The sequence below is a fragment of the Harpia harpyja genome, chromosome 16 (genome assembly GCF_026419915.1).
Source record: "Harpia harpyja isolate bHarHar1 chromosome 16, bHarHar1 primary haplotype, whole genome shotgun sequence".
Taxonomy (NCBI): domain Eukaryota; kingdom Metazoa; phylum Chordata; class Aves; order Accipitriformes; family Accipitridae; genus Harpia; species Harpia harpyja.
This window is the reverse complement of record NC_068955.1, coordinates 13,300,292-13,322,036: the sequence shown is the minus strand read 5'-3', so window position 1 is coordinate 13,322,036 and position 21,745 is coordinate 13,300,292. Positions and strand designations below refer to the sequence as shown.

General features: G+C 51.9%; 1 protein-coding gene across 4 annotated transcripts in view; it reads left to right on the top strand.

The window, feature by feature from the left end:
- Nucleotides 1–298: 298 nt before the first annotated feature.
- The window catches only part of SLC25A22 (solute carrier family 25 member 22), a 52,384-nt gene continuing 30,937 nt past the window's right edge, over nt 299–21,745 (top strand). The window contains exon 1 of one of the 4 annotated variants that reach the window (XM_052811002.1): nt 299–414. The gene's annotated coding sequence lies outside the window, so the exon portion shown is untranslated. Of the gene's footprint in view, nt 415–1,072; nt 1,190–7,294; nt 7,314–21,745 lie in introns of those variants that run through there. The other 3 variants (XM_052810999.1, XM_052811000.1, XM_052811001.1) reach the window with 3 other exon arrangements.

Genomic DNA, 21,745 nt, shown 5'->3' with positions numbered 1-21,745 from the left:
GTGTGCCGCTCCGCCGGCTGCCTGCAAGATGGCTGACTGGCGGGGTGAGGGAGCGCGCACCTCGCCCTGCGGCGGGGCGAGGGCTGTTTGCTGTCCGAGGGGAGGGCAGGGACACCCCCGCTCCCCCCCCGCGGCTCTCGACGCCGGGGCACGCTGCGCCCCGGGGAGGGCCCAGGCCGGGGGAGGCCGCGGCGAAGGCCCGGCCGCCCCGGCCCGCGTTGCCACGGCGACGCGGCGGCCGCCCCGGCGGGGAGGGCCCGGCGCCGGCGGCGGGTTTTCCTGCGCCGGGCGCGGCCAGCGGGGGCAGAGCTGAGCCGGGCCGGGCCGCGCCGCGCCGAGGAGCTCCGCACCCCGCGCCGCACCGGCCTCCGGCCCCGGCGGGAACCCCGCCGCCGCCGCCCCCGCCCCGGACCGGTAAGTGCGGGCGCGGCCCCTCCCCGGCCCTCGGGAGGCGCCGCTGGGGGTCCCGGCACCCCTCCGGCCGCCGCCGGGCTGCCGCTCGCCTTCCCCGGCCTGGCCCCTGCTGCACCGGCCCCTTCGTCTCTCGCCTCGGCCCCTCACCTCAGGGGTGTGCCGGACCCCCTTCCTGCACCTCTGGTCCCTGGGGGGCCGGCCCCTCACCCGGGGGGCTGCGGGCTGCCATGGCCCCCCCCATGCACCCCCCTCACCCCGGGGGCTGCGGGCTGCCCTGGCCCCCTCTTGTACCCCCCTCACCCCGGGGGTTGTAAGCCCTCCCGGCCCCCCACCTGCTCCCCTCACCCTGGGATATGCCGGTCCCCCCGGCCGGCCACTCCTCCTCATCCCGGGGGGTGGGAGTCCTTCTGCCCGAATTTGGGGCCGGGGGCGCAGGTGCCCGTGTGTCAGAGCCGAGCCCGGGGGAGATCGCCCCGTGCCCCCTGTGTTGCTGGGCTCGCCCTTGCCGGGCTTTGGGGGCTGTAGCGGTGTCACCCTTCCTCTCCCCGCCCTCGCCGGGGAAATCGCGGGTGACACGTGTGCGGTTTCAGCCGTGTCCTTTAGTGCCCCGGAGCTGCTGCTTTTTATATCAAAAGCGACTTGCATGTTTCTCCGGGACTCCTGATTGCTGGGGTGATCTGTAGGATTGTAGCCTCTGGCCGCCCTGGTCGCGGGGCAGCGTCCTGCATCCGAGCTCCTTCCAGGCTCTACTAAGCCAGATCTGGGCCTCTCTGAGGTAGGTCAAGGTTATTGTGCTCTTTCTCCCATGGATGGGGAACATGCTGGTGTGGATAGGCTGTGGGATCTCCTCAAGGTCACCCTGGGAACTGGACCCCAAGCATCCTCTCTTCTCTTGCTGCGCTCTCCGGAGCTGCCAGGCTCCTTGCTGGGTAAGGGCGCAGTGGTGGAAATCGGATTTTCCAGTGCCCCGGGCCTCTCTCCTGCAGGGCTTCTCAGCTTTTAGTTTCTACTCCTTGCCAGGCTGTCAGTAACAAACGTCAGAGCAGGATCCCAGCTATATTTCTTTGGCCTAATATGTTTTAGGTATTAGGTGTTTACAGTTAAAGACTCGGTGTTTTTACCATAGCACGTTCATCTCTGAGAGTCTCGCTGTTGTTAGGATCTGTGCTCTCGTGGCGTGGCTGCTGCTGTTAGGACTGTATCTGCAGTGATTTTGATCACTGCAAGTCACTGTGGCTTTGCCTGTCAAGAACTCGCTTCTTGGCAATGGCAAGCAAAAGGCAATCGGACTAGAGTGGTACTCGGCTGATAATGATACATAGCGTGGCGCTTGGATGGCGGTTGTCTGCTTGTCCTCGGCTTGTGTTTTGCTTTCCAGGCTGTTACAAATAAAGATATAGATGAGGTCTAATAGGAGGAGTTACTGTAACCTCTTCACCAGAAAATAAATTCCAGTATTTAATGAGGGTTTACCCCTTTGAATGTCTTGCCTGTAGAATTTTTAACTGCACGCTACTACTGCTTCTCATTCTTCACACGGGTACAATTTTTCTCCTGGTGCTGTGCCCTGAGGCTCATTTGTTCACTGAGTGCCCTTCATAGCAAGGAGCGTTACGTTTTGAGGGCGATGGTGATCAGTGGCAGAGATGGATGGCCGAGTTGGAACAGGGAGCAAATCTGTGTCGTAAATTGGAGCCTGGCACCACTCTGAAGGGAAGTCTGCAGTCTTGGTTGATGCCCAGCAATCTTGTTAATGTCTTACTAAGATGCCAGTGCCCTAGAAGATCCTCCTGCTGCCATTTTAAGAAGGGGTAGTGTGCTGTATTAAGTTACTAGGAGGTAGGAATCACTGACAGCCTGTCAGCGCCATTTGCTCCCCTTTTCCTGCCAAGATTTAAATTAGTGTGCAAGACGGGGGAATTATGTACCTGGCTGGCCAAGGTGACAGCAGCACGTACATGTGGAAGTAGTCCCCCTGCTCGCTTGTGCATCGCGTTTTTTGTTGTAGGTCTCTAGCAGGGCAAAGGTGTGATGGAGAGAAGGGACTGAGATGCAGTGGCTGGGGTTTGGTGTCCCTCAAAGCCTGGGAGCCGTGAGGATTTGGAGCTGTGCTCTGATGAGGATGTTATAATGGGGAAAGTGTCACTTAGGATCTGTAAGCATTTCATGTGCCTATACAGTTGTTCTTGCGTAACTGTTGTCATGCTGAGAATTGTAAAATAGCAGGAGGGAGAGATTTTCTGGAGTAGGACAGCAGCGTTTTTAGGTGGGAAAACGTTGTGCTGTGTTTAGCTAGAGTTAAACACGTCTAGATCCAGCATCCCTGACCGGTGGCCCAGTTTTGCAGATTCCCCTAAGAACAGCTTTTCCGTGAGGGGTAAAGCCCAATCTAGGGAACACCCTCATTGCCATGTAGGGGATGACCATGCAATGCTGTGAAAATAGTAAATTATCCCTGGCACTCTGGGTTCTATCTAAATAATCTGCAGCCAGGAGGCTTGAAGAGGAGTGACTGATGAGTTGCTCCTTCTCCCTTGGCAAGGAGCGCCTAGGTGTGGTGTAGGGCTGCGTGGTCTCCATCTCTGGTCCTCCAAAGGGCTGGGCTTTGGGTTTGCTGCTGGGCTGGGGGTTACTTGTTTTACAGGTGCTGGCAAACTTCTGGATTTTCTTTTGCCCCACTGTGGAAATAAAATGCTCTTGGGGGGCAATCGCCAAATTCACAGTGGCTGCTGGAAGGCGGTATGTCCTTGTGAAATTTGGGAGGTGAAGGGCTTGTATGGCGAGAAGAAAAGTTTAGCAGCAGGTTGAACATAGCTGCAGAGGGACTCGTGTCCCTTGGTGCTGTCTCGCAGCACATCTGCCTTGTTCCAGTGCGATGCTTTCTATTGTCATTTGATCCCTGGGCTCACTTTGGGGCAAGGAACTGCAAACGTTTTGCACTGCCAACTTTCCAGTGCCAGCAAGATGCCCTGTGCAGGGTGTATCTCTTAACAGGCTGTTTCTATCTGCCTGAGATCATATTGTGCTGCCAGAATGACATAAAAGAGCTTTGAAGTAGGCCCCAAGGGGGAAGGAAAAGGGGTGGAAAAAAGCACAATATTTCTGTTCCATTGTTAGGAGATCCTGCACTGGGGAGATGATGTGTAACCAAATCAGGTTTGCAATGGCTGGGACAAATGAGCTTCCTTGTGATCCTGAGTGCTGCAGTTCATGTGTATTACGGTAGGATGCTCATGTCCTGTGAAAGGAGTTTCTGCAGTTACCCCTTTTCTAGGCTCTTTCAGAACAGAGAGGCATTTCTCCTAAGCCTGCCTTGTTCCTGGCTGTCCTTTTTCAGAGTGGTTTTTTTCCCTGTTGTCTTTTGTTTGTTTGTTTGTTTGTTTTGTTTTTCCCCAGAATGAAGTTTCAGCAGAGCTGCTGGCAGGTCAGTGGTGTCCCAGAGCTGTGCACTTTGGCCCTTGACTGGAGTAAGTTGCTCTGGCAGAGGCAGCGGAGCAAATTTGGTTTGCACCAGCTGAGGTTGGGCCATCATGTCGGAGCCCTCGAGCTACAGGAAGAGCCTGGGCATACAGCCTCTTTAGCCTGTCACTTACAAGTTTGTTAACGTCCTGTTAGGCTTCCGGTTGGACACGCTTATCTCCCAGCTGCCTCTGCTCCTCTGTTTAAATCTGCAATACTGTGTGTGGACAAGTGCCTGCTCTGCTCCTTCAACAGCAGCAGTGCAGGATGGGGAAGGATCTGTCCTATCACAGCATCCTGCCTTCTGCTACTGCAGTTACATAAGGACTGATTATTATTCCTTTTACATCTCTGTATGCGTTCACCTAAATCCTTAACTGTGTTTTCAGGAAATGCAAAAGTCTGCTTTGATGCCCATGTTTGCACATTTGGGCTTTCTTAGGAGTACCCAAATGTCTGCACTACCAGAAGGTTAGGAGAGTTGGAATTATCAATTACTTATCATGGCAAATGAGCTATGTACGGATGCTGCCTATGCAAGCCAGTGCATTGTTTTTATTTTTTACTCTTGAATGTATCATACACACTGCATATGTTTCATTGTGCATTTCTCATAAATGGCTGCATGGACTCTAACCTTGCTGGACCCAGTTGCCTTGTCTATCTGCAGTGAGACAGTGGGACGTGACTGCAAGCACCTCTTCTTCTCCGCTGCTGAAGAGGTGCCTGAGGTCTAACAGAACAGTGTGTTTTGGCTTTCCTGGCACCGTGATTTGATGAAGCCTTCCTCCTTCTGCAAGGCTGAGTCTTCTGGCCTGTGTCTGATTGGAGCAGGGACCGTCTTTTGGCCATATCCAGCTAACAGCACAGTGGCTTGCTAGAGCTAATGCTGTGTTGCTCCAGCTAATCCTAACAGCAGATAAATAATTTTTTCCTGTCCTCTTCTGTTTGCTTTCCAGTGCAAAGGTAGCAGGAAGGAGGCGGTGGATTGAGCTGTCCAATGCAAAACTGGGTGTTGCTTTAACCTTGCAGTATTGATTGCTGGGTAGTTTCAGTTGTTGTGAAGATAAAGTAACAGGGCGTACAAAAGCTTTAGAAAACAAGGCAAAACCCCAGACAAACCCAGTGAAAAGACCTTGTCACTCTGGGTGGTTTGGATTTCTGTCTGGCAGTTTTCTCTTGCACATCTGCAAACATAAAAGCTTTGAATACTTGCTGTCTTGGGAGGGCTGCCCACATGGAGATTATTTGCTTGGGGAAGGGAAAGGCACCCGGGCAGCAATGCTTGTTCTGTGTCAGGAGAAATGTGATGGGGTACCCTTTATTTAATTTGTGGGGTCTCTGTTGATCTTGATTTAATGCAGCCTGTGGTGAGCTGCTCACAGGAATGCAGTCTTAGTTTATTTTGTTAAACCTTTTCATAACCAGTTCTTGTTTCGGTGGTGCTGTTGTGGGTGGGTGGCTATGCCTTGTCAAACCTCCCTGTGCCCTGCTCCTTACTTTGGTGCTGATACTGGAGTGTGGCTTATCAGGAGAGCTGTCTGGATTTTTTTTCTTTCCTGGGTCTGCAGCATTTATCCAGAGGCCAGGAGGAGAGGGGTTGATTTTGATTCAGCTGAGTTTCCCACAATGGCATGAATTTGAGCAGCTGGGGATGACCGAAGTCCCATCAAAGACTGTCCGTGCCCCACCTGAAGTTTGGCTCCATGGTTGAGGCTCATGCTCTCGATTTAAAGGCTGTCCCAAATATGAGGAGCTTCATGGACAAAGTGGGGAGAGGGAAGGAGAAGGAAAACTTCTCCTCTTATACAGGACAGCGGTGCTGCTGCACTGAGTGACTAACTGTCTTGGAGGAGGCCTTTGGGAAGAGAGGAGGTGTGTGCTTTTCTTTTTTAATTAGAGCACAAAGATGTGGGACTTCCAGCAAGTCATTTTAGTAGGAGAGAGATGCTGTGTGGGTGAGCTCTTAGTTTGGATCAAACCAGAAGCCAGTCCAGTAGCCATGATCCTTCATTTCTGAATTCAACCACAGCTCCCAGTGAATCCTTTTTGCTCTGTCAAGGGGCTGTGCTGTGTGATGTGAAAGCTCCTAGCCAGGGCAAGCACTGGCTTCGTGTGGATAAACGCGTGGAAGGAGGCGGTAGCAAGTGGTGTGGTTAGTCTGGACCAGCGCATCTGCCATTTCTGTTGCTGCCGAGTACTGTGTCCTTGTCACTGTGGTGTCTGACCCCTTACTGCCTTTAATGGGTGTGCTGCCTGCACGCCTTGGCAGAGGAGACAAGGGCAGTTCCCTGTTGCCTGCTGGGTAGGGTGGGATGGAAACACGTTCTCCAAGGCCATGTGCAGACTGGGAGCTTGTTTGGTGCCCTGTTCAGTGCTGTGCTCTTTGCTCTGTGATAGTTAGGGATTTATAAAAAAAGAAAAAAGAAGGAAGGATGTTTTATGGACAGGATATGTCAGGGGCTAACTGTGAATTTGGGTACTGCTTTCTCCTTTGCCACAGATTCAGAGCATGACCTTGGATAAGCAGTAAAATGTCTGTCTCTGACCCTGTCCCCTACAATCAAATAGGGACGGCAGCACTTCTAGGGTTTTGGCACTTGTACACAATAGCAATGGCAGCTGTTGCAGAAGATATGATCTGATGTAGTAAATGGTCTCTCCTTCTGGGCGCTTCATTTTCCTTTTTTGTTTTGTGTTGGCTTTCTCAGGGATGGGAGTAGCTTCCTTTTCCATGTCCTGGGTAAGCTGAGCTCTTCTCTGTAAGGCAACGGGAGCACTTGTTGGTTCATCTCATCCTTTGGGAGCAGAAGGCTATTTTCTAAGGGTAGTAGTTCTGTTAAAGGACATAAAACTCATTGTGTTGGCCTGACCCCCTTCCCCTGAACTGTCCCATTCGCTTTGTTAGCAGCTAAATGTGTGCATGACCTGAGCAGCTGTTGTCTTTTTGATGCCCCCCCCCCCTTTTTTTTCCCAGAAACTTAAAATGAAGATTCATTGGTGCCCCACTCTGGTTCTTCAGAACTAGCGGAGAGCTTGAAGGAAATAGCTTGGATACTGAAGTGATAAGCGCTAGAGAAATGCCAGACGCTATATAAACAACTAAACTCAGCCCCCGGCCCTTCCTGAAAGAGGGATGATTTGCAGAACTACTTCAACAGATGGTCTGAATTTGGCTTTGGAAAGGGGGGAAGAAATGCCAGGCTGCTGCTGAGCTGTGTGTGGGCGCGTGCCTGAGTGCACCGTGCGACGTGCTGCCTGCCAGCATGCTCCTGGGGAGGCTGAGCAGGCTGCTCCGGCACCCTCTACATGCTCGGAAGGCAGCTGCACACCGCTGACTCAGTCTCTGCAGCTCTGCCAGGTCCCTGGCGTGGAGCGAGCTCCCACTTCACCTGCGGTGAGGTTTGGCTGTGCCCGCTTGCTGGGCCGTTCTGGTGGAGGTGAGCCGTGGCCAGTTTGCAGAGGCACGGGGTCAGCTCATGGGAGAGAGGCTGCAGAGCTGCCGTGCAGCTTGTGAGACGTTGCTCAGCATGTGGGTGAGACTGTGGGAAGGCCGCGGCATGATCTGACACCGGGTTGTCTCTCACGCTGGTGTGGTTACCTGGACCTGTGACAGTGCTAATTGAGGTGGTCTGGAGCTGGAAGCAAACAGATCAGCCATGGCAAAGGGCATGTGCTGTTTGGACACACCTCTGCATATACGCGAGCTGACAAACTTGCTGGTAGCCTGAAAGGATATGGAATGGGAGGGGGTTTACGTGTCATGGTCAGGGAACCTGATGAACCCTGGCGGAACTGGCTGCTGTGGCCAACCTCCCCTCTCCCCTGATGAGGTTACTGCTCTTGCAGGGGAAGGAGAACATGGTTTCCCCAGCTGGTACCAGACCTGGGGTCCTGACACCAACCGTGGCAGCAGCAGAGTGCTGCACCACCTCTTGTGTGGGCTCTGCCGCGGGGCAGGCAGATTCCCAGGTCAGTAGCCACAGCTGGCTCTGATGGGGATTGTGGATTGGAGCCCAGAATTCCTTGTCCGAGGACCTCTGGAGCAGAGCGTTGTGTCTGGTTCCTGCATGGCCAAACTGCTGTTAGTCTCCCAATGCAACGCGCCTGTTACACTGCTCGCTGGCACGACAGTTCGTTGTGTCTAATGTTATTTGCCGTTCCTGCCATGCACTCTTTGGCAAGACAGTGGTGGCTGGTAGTTGGAGCAGGGCTGTGAGGTGTGCTTCAGGGATGAATTTTTTTTTTTTTTTTTTAAACTTTCTGAAAAGAGGTCTAATTCTTAAGCAATGCAAGATGAGTTGCTTTACAGAGGATGCTTGATGTGTCAGGTAAATTCTTGTATATACATCTGGCAGGTAGCAGCATTGCACTGCACATGCAGAGTAGCCAGGTAAGACATTTAATGTCCAGAGAATGACTTTCCAAGTTCGACTTATTTCACTTTTTTCCTCTCACTCCTTTTCCTTCCTTGTGTTACCCATCTCCTTCTGCTGTGTTTAGGTAAGCAGGACTGCATGTGTTTTCATTTGCCTGTAGCCTCCTAAATATATCGTCTTCCTGCTAGGAACACCTTGCCTGCCTTGCAGCTTGCTGATTCACAGTGCTCTGGGTGAGCAGGGAGCGGGTGGATGGATTATCCCACAGACTCCTGAGTGTTGCAGTCCCCTCGACAATTCCTCTGCTTGTCACAGAGCATGTACGAGTTTCCCTGGAGGAACTGCTAACCTCTTTAGGAACAACATGACCCCTGTGGGGCCGCTGATGTACGATTAGCAAGGAACCATTTTGTTGTGATCTGAACAGCTTTGGCGTAAGCAAACAGCTGAGGTGGGAGAAGAGAAATGCTGTTTGTGATGCAGGAGCAGAGCAGGTACGTTCATGTACCCCCACAGCAAAGGGACTGGCGGCAGCAGTCGTGTATCACCATTCCTGTGGCTGAGAGGCAAGGAATATTGATGAACATGACATTTAACTGGCATTTCTTCTAGCATACTGGGAGCATTCATCAAATTCTGCCTTCAGCAGTGGGAAGTAATGAGATAAGCTTCCTTCCTCAGAAAGGTCTCTACCTGCTGTTGCAAAGTGTTTGGGAGGCTGGGAGGTGTCCTTTTGTTATCCTGTCTACTCTCCGTGTCTGGCCTCTTGTACAAAAGGCACCTGAAATACAGTCTTGGCTCTAGCGAGCAGCTGAGCTTGCAGCCTGTACACCAGTGTTTGTGTGCTTACATGGTGGCTACTGCTCAATGCTTCTGTCACCTTGCCTTACGCGGAGCCCAGCTCCTAACTCCAGAGGGTGACACAGGAGGGTTTACGTCCTTTTAGACTCTGGGGTCCTGTTTCATTAACCTACAGTATTTTAGCATTGGCACCCACGTTGGGGGCTGGCTCTCTCGGGGCACTGCGGCTTTGCTACAGGGGCAGGGTGTGGGGTTTGCTGGACACATTGCTGTTCCAGCCAGGCTCATGCAGTCCCCCTTTGGGACTCTGAGTGACAGCTATCAGTTGACGTACAGCCCCACAGGGCTCTGGGTTTCTAGGTCTTTTAAATAATTTCGTTCAGGACCCAGAAGCCCTTATCTCCCAGGCTTCCCTGGAGGCAATCTCGTTCTATTTTACTGTTGTCTATTAGGTGTTTAGGTTTTTTTCCCAGTGCCCACAGCAGTCAGGCTGCAGGCTGCTGCTGAGAGGGGCAACCCTGCTTCTCACTCCTGCCTCTGTCTTTTTGTGCCGGCCCAAGCATATGTGTGTTCACAGCTATGCATTGACCTGGGAATAGGCCTGGTCTGAAATGAGTTCCTCTAGTAGCTGGGGGAAGGAAGAGCTCCCTCCATTTTGGCAGTAGCCTGAAGTTATGCTGGACTAGTGGTTGAGTAACCACAGCCTCTGCTGGGAAAGAGAATCATGTGGCTTAAGAGAGATGCACTTTCCAGGGGCTAAAAATCCCTAGTATGGTTTCCTTCATGAAAATATTTGCATCTTCTCTGCCAACCCACTGTCAAGACTGCATTGAGCCTGTACCAGTGCCTCTTTGTGCAGGACAAACTGCATTGTACTACCCTTCCGCAGCCCTGGGTCTCACCTGGTGCCTGATTGTATATCCTCTCTTTGAGGAGGAGAGTCAGCATCATGTCTTTAAAATACCCTGCAATTCACATGGCATAGTCCTTGCTGCCAGAGAAAGGTGGTTGCTTTTCAGGCCTCCTGGGGATGACCCTGTGTACCGCCAGATGCATGCGGTATTGGAAGAAGTGGGAACAGAGGGTAGAAAACCCCACGCCTTTTCTGTGCTCTGGCACAGTCCCCTAGTGTTCACAGGAACAAGCACATGCTTCAGAAAGTGCTCGGTGAGCACGTGTCCTTGGAGATGCAAAGAAGTATGACCGACTTCCTTTCTTCTTCCTCTCCCTCCCTTGCATGCCCAGAGATGGTGGCAGTGCCTAGCAGACACCCTCAGCGTGAGCACAGCTGATGCTGAGGAAGGCTCCTTGCCAGGGGTGGCAGAGGTGAGGGATCTGGTTACCCTTGGGCTGGAGAGACGGGAGGCTCCTCTCTGACCATATCTGAACCTTGCTGGGATTGCGTGTCTCTCTTTCCTGCTGTCTTTCTCCCTGCTGCAGTCTGTCCCTTCCCCTTCCCGTTTCTGAAGGCTCTGTTCCTGTTTTGACATGGGAGGTGCACACAGTCCTGCCCGCCTGCCTCCATTGCCAGGTTAGGTTTAGGGAGCCGGTTGGGATTGCCTAACTTGGTTGAGCTCACCCTGCAGCTTCTGTGTGCTGCCTGTCCAGCCGAGCTGTCCCTGGCTGACTTTGGGGACGTGGAGGAGACAGGTCTGCGTGAGAAGCGGCGCGTGGCAGGATGCTGGGTGACTTGCAGCCCCCGGTGCTGCTGCGTGGCTGGAGGCTGCCGGTGCCACGTGGTCCCTGTGGGAAAGGGGCTGCCTGCAGGGTCCCAGGCTCATGGTCCCAATGCAGCAGGGTGTCACCCCGAGGCTTGCGATGTGCTCTGGGCCACGGAGGTTGGAAGGGACAAGCCAGCTGGCCCTTTGGAGAGGGGATCCCCTGTCTATCGTTGCACCAAGGGCTGGGTGAACCAGCAAGGCTTCTTGCATGTTAACGAGGCAGCTGGGCTGAGCAAGCTGTAGGGTGCAAGCCGCAGCGCTCCTCTGCTTCTCCTTTGAAAGCCACGTCAAGGCAAGTACTTTCTGCTCTCGCACAGCTATTATGAAAGAGCCTGGGTTTGCTGTGCCCTTCTTTCCCTTTGCCCTCAGGGCACGCTGGGCTTGTTTGAATTAATGTAATTAGCACATGCCTTATTAGCTCACTAAGGCACAAAGAACTCATGTATATTTGTAGCCAGGTTAAGCAGCCCCTATTAATTTAATAACCGTGTCCTCCTCAGTGCATGGCAACAGTTAATCGCTGGTGGTGACTCAGGATCAGCCAGCATGCAGGGAATTTGGGCAAGGTGTATATGTGTGCGGTTATCTTTTATTGTGTTGTATTTTTATTAATGAGCAGAGCTGTGAAGGGAATTAGCAGCAGGCGCAGCAGACAGAAGGAAGCTTTCAGTGCAGGTTTGCTAAACAGCCAGCCCTGGATATTTTCTATGCTCTGTGCTGTCTGTAGAAAAGGATCTATAGAATGAATCGGCATGATGTGACACAGGCTGGGAGGCAGAAATATACAGAAATAAACTTTAGCAACCCATGCTTGAACTCTGCTCCAAACAGGTTATGAACTAGGTACTGATAGTAGTTTTGCTTTGTTGTCTACCCTGCTTCCCCGCAGTGAATCCTGGGGCAGAGGAAGTGGCTGGCGTATTCTAGCGCTGCTCATAACCGAGACTGCAAAAGGGCAAGCTTCTCGTGAAAGGACAAAAAATAGTTGCAAGCAGTTTCATTCTCTGCAGTACTATGGTCCTCAGTCCCTTTTTCTGGCCTGGGTTTTGCCACGCACAGAGCTTAGTGTCCCGTGGGATGCTGCCAAGATGCTTGCCACCAGGTTTTTTGTTGGTTTGTTTTTGGTTTTGGTTTTTTTTTTTTTCCCCCAGAAGATGCAGGTCATGGGGGTGAATGCCAGTTTGTGCTCCACCACCCCGGAATGATGCAGCCTGCGAGTCCAGGATGGTGGTGTGTGTCTCTGTTCCTGTAGTCCTGCATGTGGGATAGTAAGGTCCTGTACTGCTTCTAAAACTAGTGAGTTAAGCATTTTAAGGGCTCTTTTCAGCCAAGATCACTACACATGCAAAGGAGGCTTCCTGCATTTCTTCTCTTCTTCTCCTTCCTACAGTAATCACAGGTCATGCTCTTTGCGGTGACATGAGCTGGAAGGAGGAGCAGGAAGAGTGGTGCTAGAAAGCAGGTGATGTGCTCACACAGTTTTGGTCAGGTTTTCTGCAATTAGCTGTTGGGTGAGATGCAGGTATCCTGCCTGGTCCCCCTCCCTCTTTTTACTTTTCTCGTTTGCTATTTCTCCCCCTTGCCAAGTAAGCTTGGGCTGTCAAGGCCTGAACTGTTCCTGGTCATCATGAGCTTGTTCAGGATCATCATTGAGAAGATGAGGCTGTTACAGGCAGACGGGCAAGGAAACCCCATGAAATTGGACAGAAGTGTGTATGTGCTTGTAATAATGTGCCCTCTCACTGCAGCTGGCGGGGGACCAAGTCCCCAGGCTCCAGCAGAGACGATGAGCTCTTCTGGCTTGCATCTGCTGAGGACCTGGCCCTCCTGGGAGGCACAATAGGAAAATAAGTCTCTGTGAGATCTCCATGGAGTTACAGGGGATGCACACGAGTCCTTCTGCAGCAGGTTGGAGCAGATAAATTTATTTCTTCTTCATTAGAGCCTGTTCCTGGGACAGCCCAATGCTTGGATGAAGGTACTGTGAGTGGTTAGTGGGGTGAGGAGCTGCCACAGTATATGTTGTGCTGGTGGTATGGAAGTACCCACGTGCAGCTCCTAACGGGTGCATTGCAGGAAAAAAAAAAAAAAAAAAAAAGGAAGAAGTCTGCAGGAGCAGAAATGGTTGCTGAGGTACCTCGGATGCTGGCTGGAGGTGGTGATTTCTTTTTCCTCTTTTTTTTTTTTTTCTTTTCTCTGTTTCAGGGGCAGGAAGGGACACTGCATGGCTTAGTGGGTAGGAGGCTTTCTGTGCAGGATCAGAGCAGCCCACTGGCTCAGAGCTGTGGGCCACTTGGCACACACTAAGACGGGAGCATTTTCCAGGCCAGCTTTTTTAGCCAGTGAGGATTTTTGTTCCCTTCTCTCTTCTCTGTTCGCTGCTTTGGATGAGTTTGGAGAAGGAAGGACCAGCCTTGACATAGTAGAGTTTAACCCAACAGCTTTGTTGGTCTTCCCTTGCGCTGTGCTGTGGGAGCAGCCATGCGTCAGAGCCAGCTCAGCAGGCCTCTTGCTGGCTGCTGGGCTGGAGGGGATGGAGCTTAATTTGTAACCCTGGAGTAGCTGAAGTTGGGGCTATTTCTGGTGTGTGTCTTGTTCAGCATCTACCTGAAGAAACACAAGGCAGGGGAAACAAACTTGGATTTGTGAGTTGTTTCTTCTCAAAAGAAGAAGAGTTTCTATTCCCCCCCGCCCCCCTGCCTTTCAAAGAGAAAAAGCCTTTTCTAGGGCTGCATGCAGTGTTCTGAGAAAAACTGTACTCGTCTTGTGACATGAAGGTGGTGGTCATCCACAACAGTCAGTCCTTGACACAGCTGCTGCCACGCTCTCTGACCTGTGGGCCATCGTCGGGGTCCTGGAGGCCTTGGCATTGCATCACGTCCATCCTGAGCGTCCCATGCTAGCCCCAAGGCAGGACCACCTGGGGCACAGCACTGACCTGCCCTGACAGTCCTTCCCCTCTGCAGCCTTGGGTTTGGCCGCAGCGAGCCGGCACCGTCCCAGGAGGATGCACTTCAAGGCATCTAATAGGAAAAGCTCTGTGGGTGTTTGGGTGTTGCTCTGAGGAGGTACTGCTGCAATTTGGCCCAAAAAGGTGCTTATTCCTCCCAGCAGGGCTGCTGGCACCCCTTTTCTTTCAGAGGAGATTGGTCTGCTGAGAGCCAGGAGTCTTGGTTTTGTTGCTGGTGCGGAATGAATGGTCCCTTTCACGCCCCAGGACCTCAACTCAGTGCTCTGCCTCATTCCTACCTAGTGAGCTAGAATCCAACCCTCTCTTTCCCTTGGGCTTCTTGGCTGTTTTTTTTAATTACTGCTTTGTACATGGTGATTATTTTAAATTAGGAGGGGGGAACCTTTTTTCTAGTCTGCCAGTCTCTTGGCAGAGCACCCGAGTGAGGGATTTGCACCATTTAGTTTCTCAGTGGTAAGTCCTTCTGGATCAAAGGGTTGGTCTGTCTGTCACCGTCAGTTAGCTCTGCTTTTTCTGGACCACCACAGATTATTGAAGAGGAAATGCTATATATAAGTTCTAAGTTCGTTTGTTTTCCCAGCTCTGTCTCCCGTCTGCCAGACTCCCAGCTTCTCAGTGAAGCTGTCCTCTTTGTCCAGCTAATGCTGCCTGTCTCTGAACCTGTAATTTCATAAAAACTGGTATGGAGAACTGATCCGGAGGAAGGTGGGTTTAAAAATAGTTAGAATCACACCAGTTTGATGTGTGACTACATGATTTCTCAAGTGGCACTTGGAAAGGGGCATCACTGGCAATAAGCACCCACTTATGTCATCCAAAGATGTCCAAGCTGCAAACTTGCTTGTACACCAGCATGATCATGTGTGGGCAATTTTACTATCTGTCAGTTAGCTTGTGTTTCCACTGTTGGCTCTTCAGCTGCAAAATACCATAGGCCATTATAAATTTAATTTAAATAATAATTTTCTCTAGAAGTTGCCACATATATATAGTTCATTGTGTTTGTGTATGGATTAGTTGTTCTGTAGCTACTTTTTACAGATCCCTTTGAATTGGTGCAGGGACTTGCAGGTCTCTACAGACCAAAGGCGGGAGCCCACCACTATTTTCAAGCAGAATGCCGGGCCTGAATTTCTGCTATGGCCGTGCTCCGACCTCGTATCACCACATCACTGAAGATTTTATGATAAGAGATGCAAGGGGTTTTGGCCCTCTGGCTCCTACACCTCTTGGTCCATGTTTCTGTAGAAGCCATGGAGAGCCAAGACTGAGTTTGCCTTTGAGCATGAGTAGTTGTCCATAATTCAGAGGCATGTTACTTGTGTTGTAAGTGTTCAGAGGAATGAGAGGGGAGCAGGGCTGTCGCATGCTTGATGCAGCATTTGTGCAGAGCAGAGGAGCCAGGTCTCTTGAAAGTCATCCACTAGACCCAACTGCCTTTTTCAGAACTCAGAGAAGAGGCAGGTTGAGATGGGGAGAGCACCAACAGCTCCCACGGGTTTCCTTTGCTCCCCTCCGTCTTGCCAGGGGTGCTGTGAGCACTTTTAGACCTGTTATCTCTCTCTCCTGTGAGGGAAGGCACTGCAGTTACTGCCTGATGAGAATGTTTTAATGTGTTGCCCTCCTATGGAGTAGGACTCTGCTATGTGTTCTCAGTGAGATGACTGCAAGCTCATTTGTCCTGCTGAAACTTTCCCTCTGGTTCCTTCAGCTTGGCAGCCCCAATGTCTTGGACAGCAAGACTTACCCTGGGTGAGTCATCTCTCCTTCTAATGGCTGTCCTCACTCATCCCGTCTTGCAGTTCAGCTGCAAAACCTCCAGGACAGGGACTGTCCTTGACTGAAGGTCTGTGCAACCCCTAAAATAACAGGTCCCAGATCTGTGCTGGGGCCTCTTGGTGTGCTGCAGTGCTGATACCCAGCCCAGTTTCATGATGAGCGTCAACTTTCTGGCTCTCAATCCAGGGCAGTTTCCCACAACATGCAAAGTCAAAGGGCGTATCTGGCATTTGTTCCAGATCAGCACAGGCCTTATCCTCGAGTCTTTCCATCTGACTTGAATGCAGATGGCTTGGCATTGAGCAGTTGCCCCTTGCAAACCTTTCTGCCAGGCTGAAGTGGGATGTGCTCTGGTAACTGGAGTGTGATCTGGTGCAAGGACTTACGAACTGGACCCTGTTTCCTGAGCTGTCCTGGAGTAGAGCTGAGGGGTAGGAGACTCGTCTGGAAGAGAGATCATGTTGATGTGAGGAGAGGCCTCCATGGGACTCCCCCTGTTAAGCAACAGGGCAAACGGCTTCTGTACTAATCTCAGCAAGTTGCTGGTTATTTGGCCTGGAGAAGCTCTGCAGGTCAGGAAGGCACTTCTCTTGCTGCTCACAGTGCCTTTTGGAGGCCTTTCTCCAAGCCTTAGCTCTCACAGAGGTGATGGAAAATGCTTGTTGTCTTGACTTATTGCTTAAGGTTTCTCAGCAAAGCAGGCAAAGTCGCATGATGCTGTACTGGGAGTGGGGGGCCAGCCTGTTGCTTCCAGCAGGACGGAGAGCCCAGAGGGGAGAAAAACTGGGTGTGTTTTTCCTACTCCTTCTGCCCAGAGGCAGGAAGATCCCCACCTCCTTCCCTGCTCTTTTGCCCCCTTCCTTTCCAGTAATACCTGCTGCTCCACTCACTCTGATCCTTGCTTTGGACTTGGCAGCCAGGTAGGCTTTTCCCAGTGTGGCTGAGGCCAAGCAGACAGAGGGACTGTTGCTAGGTGCAGTAAAGTGTCTGTCTGATGGCTTTGGGAACTCTTTTGCTTTGCATCAAGGTGGTCCTGCTGACTGAGGCCAGCAGGCAAATTGGGGCGGGGGTGAAAGAGAGAGCTGCCTCCAGCACATGGTGGGACTTTTGTCCCTGAGATGGGAGGGTTGGTTGGACCAGCTCAAAAGAAGCTCTTGAGTGCTGAGCCCTCTCCCTCCTTGGAGAGTAGTGGAGGTGGCTGTGTTTCCAAGGCCAGTCTCTGCTGCCTCTGTTTTGTCTTCTTGACTGCTGTTGTGTGAAGGTAAATGAGGTCTCTGAATTTCCTGTAATCTCAAATAAATCCTGGGGGAGAGGATAGTTGCAATACTGTTCATGCAGTACCAGAATATAGGACATTGCTGTAGTCCCAGGGGCTTGCAGGATTGTCCCCTGTGACACTTCCACCATGGCCCTGCTGTGGCTCCTGTCCTGTCACAACATTATGGGTAACTACACTGCTCCGGATGGGTAAAGGATGTGGTGGGCAAGTGCCTCTAATAAGATGTTGGACTATTTTTGTTCATGGCTTGTTTTTTCCTAAGCTGGACTGTTGTCTGGGAGCAGGGTGTTCCTCAGACTGCCAGTTCTGGTTGGAAATCCTGTCTGAAGGTAACGGGCAAGTCAGCGACGGAGCTGGAATGAGACCTCAGGAGCCTTTGCTGCTAATCAGGAGTTTTGGTCCTCTTTTTCCCCTTTGTGGGCATCCAGGTAAATCTGTACTGCCACTACCTGTGTTTGCAAAGCCAAACGTCTCTGTAACATGCCCTCAGCCTGGGGACCATCCTGCACCGCCAGGGAACTTGCCTATTTCTTTGTGACATGAAGGAGATGTTTTGAGGCGTTCTATCATCACAAGGTCTCACAGCATGGAAAAGTTAAGGCTCCCCAGACTGAGCCCAGTTTGTAAGGAGCATGGAGGCCAGATATGGGGGCAAAGTTTGCCTGCTGTTTTGCAAGGGTGCCAGCCTGACTGTTTTCACTGTGAACGTGCTCTGGCATTTTTGGCTGTAGATGGGAGGGTGCTGGGGGACACCTATCCCGAGCAGCCAGCAGGAGGGAAGCTGCACAAGGCAGAGGTAAGTTTTGGTGGACAGACAGGACTGCAGGAACTGTGGACTCTTGTGGGGGGCTGTCGGGAAAAAGGAGTGAGCGCCCTGTGTGCGGGGGCTCAGCATCCCTGCTCTCTTGCAAGCTGAGTGGGCGCTGTGCCACTGAGCCTGTCCCCATAGGGGTGGGAGCAAGCCTATGGTGCAGGCAGGTGGCGTGGCACCTCCCCGCTGGGACTTTGGCCTTTTTTCACCTGAGGCAAGGGGGGGACCTGCCCTGGGCTTGGTGCTTTCAAAGCCCAGTGTCGTACGGGGACAGTCGGCCGCTGACCGTGAGGCAGGTGAGTTTGCGTCTGCAGCCCCGGGGCTTCTGCCTGGTGGCAGAATGGTACAAAGGGTCCATGCTGTCCCATTGCACAGCCGGGGAGGTGACAGTCTGTGACAGTGGGGGAGCGTCCACCAGCGTGTTCGAGAGCTGCTTTGTTTTATTGAGGACTAATACCGTGCCTGGTGCTGCAAGGAAATTCATGGCAGTCCCTGCTTTTGAGGGCTGAAGGGCAAGCGAGCAGCAGAGATGAAACTGCTGCTGATTGCCTCCATCCCCTCTATCCTGAAATGTCCTGAGCAGGCAAGGGCCAAGTCAACAGCTTCTCCCCAGGTGAGATTTCCTGGTGCCAACTCCCTTGTGCGCTTTGTGCCCGGCACACATCTAGAAAGCAGCTTCTCTCCGGAAATATTTGCAGTTCACTTTGCACTCCTTAAACCTTATTGTTGCGATGGCAGCTTTGCTTCAGTCGTTAGCAAAACTTGGCAAGGTGTCCATACCTTCAAATGCGTTTGCGCTGTGAAAGCAAGCAGTGTGCTGATCCCAGAGGGTTTCTCTTCTCCCAGCAGGTACTAGTTGCTGATGGCTTCCCCCGCTGCCTCCCCCTTCCTCCTTCTCTGACTGTGAGCCATTGCATGGCTGTGTCCTCTCAACACAGTGGATGCTGGTGCAGCTTCTGAGCCCCACTTCTTGATGTCGGCTTCTCTGGCTGGGGCACTGAGTTTGTCTGCTCTCAAGACAAATGGAAATGTGTGGAAGGGAGTCCTGTCTTCCCCTTCTGCTGTTTATTTTCAAGTCAAGGTTGTAGTCTGAATGTATGCTTTCAGTGACAGCTCCAGCATTTGCTGGCCTCCAGTTCTGTCTCATCCCTGTCTGACCGCTCTACACAAATTTTTGTGCTGGCAAAAAAGCAGGCATGGGAACACATGTTTAGGTGTAGGGAGAGGATGGGATTGCTTCCTTCGGCTGCAGCGACAGCTGATGTTGGCTAAAGGTCTTCTGTCAAAACGGCAGCCTGCGTGCGCTCAGATAAATCGGCATGTACAACGGTCTGTGCCTGAGGGCTGGTGGAGGGCAGAAGCGAAGAGTCAGCCTTTGGGGTGGGGCTGCTGGCAGGACTGGGGGAGCTGGTGGACTGGGAGCCCGTAGCTGGCTTGGAGGATGCCAGCGGTGGCTCTGGCAGCCTGGCAGAGGGAGAGTAGGACAAGAAGGAGGGTGCTGAGGGTGCTGAGCTGTGGGGACCCCCAGGGTCAAACTGTGGGCAGAACAGTGGCAGCTGGAGGTAGAGGTGGCAAACCACAGCCATAGGGCATTGCAGTGGCAATAAATGCATTGAGTGTGGTCAAAGAGGTGTGGGTAAGCTTAATCTGTTTCTTCTCCCATGATGTCTCAGCTTGTGGAGATGTTGGATGCCTGTATCTCCATCCAAGCTTGCTGGTGGCATACATGGCATGTGATGAAACCGTGTGCCCCCTTCCATGCCCCAGGCTGGGCAGTGATTCTCTGGTAAGCACTTTTCCTTCAGGTGGTCAGGCAAGAACCGAAGGTTAAGAGTCCAGTGCCGTGTCCCAGGCTGATCAGGAGTGCCGCAGGTTTGCAGTGTGCAAAGGTTGGCCATCCTGGAGAAAACCTTACCATCTGTGTAGCGTAGGTGGATGAGTGTGTGTGATGTGTGGCAAGGCAGGGGAGCAAAATAGCACCATTTTGCCAGTGGCTGAGGCTGTGAGGACCAGATACATCCAAAGCTGGTTAGGTTTGCGTTGTGGTACCCCCAATCTGGCTGCTCTTGTTGCTCTCTGGAGCTGGATTTTGGGAGCTGGGAAAAGGAAGAGGCTGGGTTGAGGAGGCTCCTGGGCTATCTACGTGTAGCAGTGTGAGCTTCGGGCCATTTGCACTGCTTCTCTGCCTAGCACAGAGGCGATTCCCTGTGCTGTGGTGTGTGCGTTGCTCTGAAACTAATTTGCTTGATCATTTTAATAAATGTAGAAGGGACGTCCTGGTGTGTGAGTAATGGGGCATTAATCCATGCCTAGCTGTGTTAACAGCACTCTAGGAAGGAATTAACGCCACATAATTCATTGCCCATGCAGCTCTCGCTCTCTTAGTTATGGGATGTTTGATTTAGGAACTCCCTTCTGTGAAGGCTGCTCAGCCTCTTCAGCTGTGAGGTGGGTCTCTGGCAGCTCTCGTTTCCCCTGCCCATCTGCTACCAGTTTCCTCCTGGCTCCTCTGCTCCTCGTGCCATGCAGGTTCCCAGTTCCAGCAGTGCCATTGTCCACCTGGCTGTGAAGTTTAACCATACAAAGACTTTCTGAGGCGTCAGCACCTTTTTGGTGCTGCTGGCTTGTCTGCTGCCCCAATGCAGGTGCTGATGGGAGGTTTCCTGAGAAGATGCAAACCCTGCTCCCTGACCCTACTCCCATAGGAAGCCCTGGAGCTACACCCCTGCTTGGCTGCAGAAGCTTTGCTTGTCTGCTTTTGTTTGCATTTTTTGGCTCCTGAGAGCACTGTGTTCCTGGGGAGATATACTTATGTCTTTACTTAATCTCTTTCCTTTCTAGATTAAATGTATAATGTTGTTCTGGATTTGTTTGTTTTAATATCCTATAAAATTACGAGCATTTTCCTCCCAGCCTGTGTTTTTCCTTCTCAGGCTGCAGGACTGCAGCTATTTTCCTGCCCTGGGAGGATCTGGGATCCGGCTCTCCCCAGGAACTCCCTGGCCAGGGCGCTGGAGGCTTAATCATTCACCATCTTCTAAGGGACTCAGGGAGTTCTGTAGATTACAGCAAAGTGCTCAGATGGAGTTTGCAGTGACTTTGGGTTTGTTTTGCAAATGGTCATTTGCTGGAGCTCTGTTTAAACAAACAGAGCTCAAATAAGCTTTCCACTTCAGTGCATTAAAATCTCTTAATGCATTAAAATCCCCTGGCCATGGACATTCAGGCCTCCGTTGTGCCAGGTGCTGTATAAACAGTTATCAAGTGCTGGTGTCTGCTATAAAATGATCACATCGTTCTCTTCCCCTTGCTTGTCTGCGAGTTGAATAGCTTTTGGTAGGGGAGATGATACTAGTCTTAGCATTTGCTGGCCCTATGGCCAGCACCAAGGAAACCTGTAACTCTGCCTGGTTTTAAACTCAGGAAGATTGTTTTTACCCCTTCCTGCTGTGCAGTTGCAGCAGGAGCATCTGTTCCATGGTGGGAAGCAGCAGCAGTTTTCCAGCTGGGTCAGACAGCTGGGGAGGGCTTTGCAGTTACCAGGCAGGTGGAGAGCTGAAGCCAAAAGTCAAAAGAAAAAAAGAGAGCAGAGAGCTAAACCCAGCTGTCCCAAGTTCCTCTCGGTGCAGCAGCATCTTCTCCCACCCCCATCACCCTACTTGTGTCAGCAGGTGTGAAGCAGCCCTGTGATACATTTGTGTGTCCATCAGTCTCTCACTCTTTCAGCTACCTGTCAGTGGTGAACATCAGCCTTGCTGTCTTCTCTTGCCTTGCCCTTTGCGATGGGTGCCTGGCCTCCTGGATGCCCGTCCGCAGGGAAGACTGCAGCAGAGGCAGCAAAGGGGGGAGTTTGCCAGACCTTGGAGTGGGGTGTCAGGACCACTCGGTGCATGTATTTTGGCAGAGCTGCTGCCTCAATAAACAGAAATATCCTATTGAGAGTAGAGACATTATCAAGTGAGTTTTCACGGTTCAGGGCTTGTTTATGCCAGGGTTACAGGCTTTCAGCAACTGGTCTTCCTATATTTTTATATTTTGGTCTTGTTGTGGTTAAATTGATAGAGAATTAGATTAATCTGAAACAAACTACTCTTGTGGATGTGCATATGAAAGCACATGCAGCCAAAGGTG